Genomic DNA, 6,000 nt, shown 5'->3' on the forward strand with positions numbered 1-6,000 from the left:
ACAGACCTGCCTACAGGCCAGTATTATGGAGGAGTTTTCTCAATTGAGAGTCCTCTTCCCAAGTGACTCCATCTGTGTCAAAGCGATGTAAAACTAATCAACACAATTAACTCCTCATCAACTTGACTCACAAGCACTGTACTGTTCAGCTACAACCTTTCCTTTTTCATTTTTCCCCAAGATGGTATGTTAATGTTCATATGATAATATGAAACATAGCATAGCTTTAAAAGTTCTGCAGTCTGCTGGGCAGTGGTGGCGCACGCCTTTAATCCCAGCACTCGGGAGGCAGAGGCAGGCGGATCTCTGTGAGTTCGAGGCCAGCCTGGTCTACAAGAGCTAGTGCCAGGACAGGCTCTAATGCTACAGAGAAACCCTGTCTTGAAAAACTAAAAAAAAAAAAAAATTAAAAAAGTTCTGCAGTCTTTACAAATTCAAATACTTTAAAAGTTTGGTCTCTTTAAAGCATCCAAAATCTCTTTCAAAGTTCCAGGCCTCTCTAAAATATCTGAAGTTGCCATAAAATCCCAATGTTTCTTAACCACGGACGCCCGTAAAATGAGAAAAATGTTAAATACTTTCTTACTCTAAGAAGAAGGAGCCAGGACACAGTCACAATCTGAACATAGCAAAACCACACTCCAACAGCATAAATAACTCAAGTGTCTGAGATCTGCCCACAATCTTCTGGGCTTCTGAGAATTTGAACAGTCATACTTCTCTGGCTCTCCCATCCATGCACAGTTTGTCTCACAGACTCGGAATGGCTTCCTCTTCATAACTATGCCATTCCTAGAAGTTGTTCCAGGGTATTGGCATCTTTAAAGTGCTGCGGTCTCTGTGACTAGGCTGCACCATCACCAGAGGACTTTCCTGGGCTATCTTCAGAGAGAGAAGGACCAGGCCATGTGGTGCCAAGCTTCAACTTCTGTCCATGACCTCTTCAATTCTGAGACTTCAGATGCAACTGAGTTTTCAGCCTCAGTCCTGGCCTCTCTTCAGGGACTCCAGCCCTGCTATACAGTGCCAACAGACACAGACAGTTTCTGTGGTCAGGGCAAAGGAAGGTCACAGAGTCGTGGTCGTCACAAGGATAGAGGAAGTCAGTAGTGAGGGGTTGGGGAAAGCCTGCTAGAGCAATGGGTCTCAACCTATGGGTCACGACCCCCTTGAGGTTGAATGACCCTTTCATAGGGGTCACCTAAGATCATCAGAAGGCACAGATATTTACATTACGATTCATAACAGCAAAATTACAATTAGAAAGTAGCAATGAAGATAACGTTATTGCTGGAGTCACCACAACATTAAAGGTTCGCATCATTAGAAAGGTTGAGAATCTCTGTCCTAGAGGATGGGATGTCTAAATTGATCTTACAGAGAAATAAACGTTGCCTGGGGTGGAGGGATGAGAATGTGGAGAGGCTCCAGGGCAGAGAACAGCATGTTTAATTGCTGATCAAAGAGCGAGCCTCTCCACCAATCAATTCCCTTTCCAGGAGGCTGATTTCCCAGTAAACGGTTTATCACTTGTGGGCACTTACACAGCCTGGCTGGAAACCATGGAATGAATAAACCTTGGGAAGTGAGGAGGATTTCCAGCCCTTTTTGAAGATTTTTGTTTTGACAGGGTCTCACTATGTAGCCCTGGGACCAAGCACACACAAACATGCACGTACACACACAAAATATATATGCACACCGTGAACAAATAAACAGAAACACAAATGTGTGTGGCATATATACACAAATGTACCCATACACCCAAAACACGTGTACATACATATACAAACACAAAAGGCACATACACACAGATGTACACACATCTATTTACTCACACATAAACACACTCACACATGTACATATGCACCAAACACAGGTCCATACACACACAAACATATGCCTGCACAAATATGTACAATCAAACACACTTTATGAAATGATACACAGATACACACAGTTATACACCTTTACTCCTTTCTTTTTCCTTCCTTCCTTCCTTTTTTTTTTTTTTTTTGGTTTTTCAAGACAGGGTTTCTCTGTAGCTTTGGAGCCTGTCCTGGAACTAGCTCTTGTAGACCAGGCTGTCCTCTAACTCACAGAGATCCTCCTGCCTCTGCCTCCCGAGTGCTGGGATTAAAGGCAGGTGCCACCACCGCCCGGCTTCCTTTCCTTTTTTTTAAAAACAAGGTTTCTTTAGCCCTGGCTATCCTGAAACTTGCTATGTACACTAGGCCGGCCCGAAACAAACAGATACTGTCTATGTCTCCCAAATGCTGGGATTAAAGGTGTGCATCATCACACTTGGTCACCTTATTTTCTTTAAGAATTAAAAGAAAAAGCACAAAGTAAAACAAGGGTCTCATCCTGTGGCTCAGACAAGCCTGGAGTTTATGATGTCACCCAGACTGACTGGGAGCTCACAGCAACCACGCAGCTCAGTGCTAGGACTACAGGCATGCACGTTGACCCCCAACCCTTTTCCTGTTGCTGTGTGTGTGTGTGTGTGTGTGTGTGTGTGTGTGTGTGTGTGCAGGTGCCTGCAGAAGCCAAAAGAGGGTATCTGACCCCTGGAGCTGGAGTTACAGGGAGTTGGGAGCTGCCATGTGGGTGCTGGGAATGGAACCAGGATTCTCCGAAAGAGCGGCCAGTGCTGTTAATTAACTTCTGAGCCATCTCTCCAGCCCTTAAGACCTTTCCTCAATAGATGCCAATTGTTTCATAAAACCTCTTCCTGAAGCTGTTTTCTGAGGCACTGTGATGGTTTGAATGAGAAATGCCCCCATAGTCTCTGGCATTTGAGTGCTTGGTCCCCAGGTGGTGGCCCTGTTTGGGAGAAGCTTAGGAGGTGTGGTCTTGCTGGAGGAAGTTTGTCCCTGGGGCTGGGTTTTGAGAACCTGTCGAGCCTGTTCTCTGGGCTTCCTGTGCTGGTTCAAGGTGTAAGCTCTCAGTAGCCGGTCCAGCCACCCACTGCCATGCTGTCCACTTCATTATGGAACCAAAGCCCAAAATAAACCCTTCTGTAAGTTACCTTGGCCGTGGTGTTTTATCACAATAGAAAAATAGAGTGGCGAACTCAGGCATTTAATGAAATCATCACAGCTTCTTCTCCTGGAACTGAAACTCCCAGAGAAAAGCCAGGGCTATGTTAAAGACTCTGCGAGGCGGACTGGCTGATTCACAGTTGTGGAAGCTGAAATGTTGCAGATCCTGAGCTAAGATATCCTGGGCTACTTTCAGTCTCTGTAAGAGGCTTCTGTTACCCACTTGTGTGGTTAGCCTAACATCTTTGCCTCTATAAGGTAAAACCGTTTGAAGCTTGGAGTGGGTGCTCACGCCTGTAATCCCAGCGTGTGGAAAGAAGAGACAAGAGCATCGGGAGTTCAAGGTCATTTTCCGTCACACAGTGAGCTCAGTACCAGCCTGGGGTGCTTGAGACCCTGTCTGAAAGCAAAGACCAAACAAACAAACAAACAAAAACTCTTTGAGGATGCATTCACTTAGCAAACAACTAACATCTAGCATCGCAAAGCTAAAAACACTGTTGGAGAGCATCTGAAACCTGTCCCAGGGATCTCGCCATTTTGCCGCATCCCACTAACCTGAGATTTCCTTCAGTGTTTTTGAGAATGTGCCATCGCTGCCCAACTTGTTGGTTGTTTTTACTCTTTTGCGGGGGGCCCACCACCCAGCTCCCAAATAAATCACATACATGGAGGCTTATTGTTACTTATAAATGCCCGGCCTTAGCTTGGCTTGTTTCTAGCCAGTTTTTCTTAACTTAAATTGTCCCATCAGCCTTTTGCCTCTGGGCTTTTTCCTTCTCTTCTCTGGTCTTGCTTTCACTCTTACTCCATGGCTGGTTGGGAGGCTGGGTGGCTGGGTGGCTGGGTGGCTGGGAGGCTGGGAGGCTGGGTAGCCCCTAACGTCCTCCTCTCCTTGTTCTCTTGCTCCTTCTTCTTTTCCTCCCAGACATCTCCTTCTGTTTTTTCTCTCTGCCTGCCAGCCCCACCTATCCTTTCGCCTGACCATCAGGTGTTTTAGGCAGGCAAAGAAACACAGTTTCACAAAGTTAAACAAATATAACATATTAAAACAAATGTGCCACAACATAAACAAATGTAACACATCTTAATATTCTACAGTTGGGTGGTGGTGGCAGCACACGCCTTTAATCCCAGCACCAAGCCTTGTTGTGGAATATTATTTTATTTATTATTTGTGGAATATTATTTTATTTATTATTTGTGGAATATTATTTTTTAAAGATTTATTTATGTATTTATGTATACAGTATTCTCAGTACTCTGCCTGCAGACCAGAAGAGTGCACCATGAGCCACCATGTGGTTGCTGGGAATTGAACTAGGACCTTTGGAAGAGCAGGCCGTGCTCTTAACCACTGAGCTATCTCTCCAGCCCCCTCTGGAATATTATTTTAACTGGGTAAAGATGTGTTACTTTTGTTTCTGCTGCATTTGTTAATTTGTTTAATTATGTAAAGATGTGTTACATTAGCTTCACCTTGCCTGCCTAAGGCACTGGATTGGTCTAATAAAGAGCAGAGTGGCCAATAACTGGCAGGCAGAATACATAGGAAAGAGAAATCTAGGCTCAGAAAGAGAAGAATGGGAAGAATGGGGGAAGGAATAGAGAATGAGGGACACACCCAGGGCAAGAAGCCAGGCAGATGCCACCCAGACACAGAGAAGCCATGGAAGTAAGATACACAGAAGTAAGAAAGGTAACAAGCCCTGATGCAAAAGGCAGACAAAGAGAAACAGGTTAATTTAAAAGAGCTAGCCAGAAACAAGCCTAAGCTAGGGCGAGCATTCAAAACTAATAATTAGTCTCTGTGCCATGATTTGAGAGCTGGTTGGTGGCACAAAAGAAAGCATTTCGGTACACATCGTGATGCTGATGTTCCAGACCTCACGTCCCCACTAAACAGGCTCTGCCATCCTCTCCCCTCAACCCAAGCGCTCCCCTCACCTTCCTCCCTTCAGCTCCTTTCTCTTTTCCTGTCTTCTCCATGAGATGACACCGCCTTCATTCACTAAAGCTCAGCTCCACCATCACTCCCGTTACCTTTGCCTGCGCAAACGGCGGCTTGCTCTCGCCCATCTCTGTGGAAATCAGTCTGGATTCTATAACAGAAGGTCGCACGCTGAATTGCAGCTCCTTGCCTATCTGGGTCCTGTATTTACTCAGCATGGAACTGGAGTTCTTTGGGCTGGGGAAATGACCCAGTTGGCAAAATGCTTGCTATGTAGGTATGAGGACCCAAGTTCTGTCCCCCAGAACCCACACGCACACATGCACACAAAACAAAACAGGGCACAGTGGCACGTAATTTCACTTATTTTAAAATAGACTTTGTTTGCTTTTATTTTATGTACATAAGTGTTTTGCCTGCATGTAAGAGCACCACACGCATGTGTCCTCTACAGGGGCCAGAAGAGAGTGTCTGATCTAGAGCTGGATTTAGGAACAGTTGTGAGCCACCATGTGGGTGCTGGGGATTGAATTCCTGGCCTCTGCGAGAGCAGCCAGTGCTCTTAGCTGCTGAGCCATCTCTCCAGCCCCTCTGATAGTTTATACTTTTAATAATACTAGCACTAGGGAGGTGGAGACAGGCAGAGACAGGCAGATTGGCAGCTAGCAAACGTACCCTACTTGCCTACTTGGCAAGACCTGGGCAGTAAAAAACATGTGTCCAAAAGCAAGGTCAGGGCATGTGCCACCAAGCTTGCCAACCTAAGTTTGATCCCTGGGCCCCACATGGTAGAAAAAGCAAACTTGACTCCTGCAAGTTGTCCTCTGACCTCTCTATGTGTGCCATGCAAATGTGCATCCATACAAGTACCAACAAACAAATCAATAAATGTAATTGAAAAATTAAAACAGGATAGATGGTTCATAAGGGTGATCTCTGATTCTCTGATATATATCTATCTATCTATATCTATCTATCTATCTATCTATCTATCTATCTATCTAT

Source organism: Alexandromys fortis, unplaced genomic scaffold, assembly GCF_014885135.2.
Source record: "Alexandromys fortis isolate MF-2015 unplaced genomic scaffold, M_Fortis_MF-2015_v1.1 scaffold_31, whole genome shotgun sequence".
Classification (NCBI taxonomy): domain Eukaryota; kingdom Metazoa; phylum Chordata; class Mammalia; order Rodentia; family Cricetidae; genus Alexandromys; species Alexandromys fortis.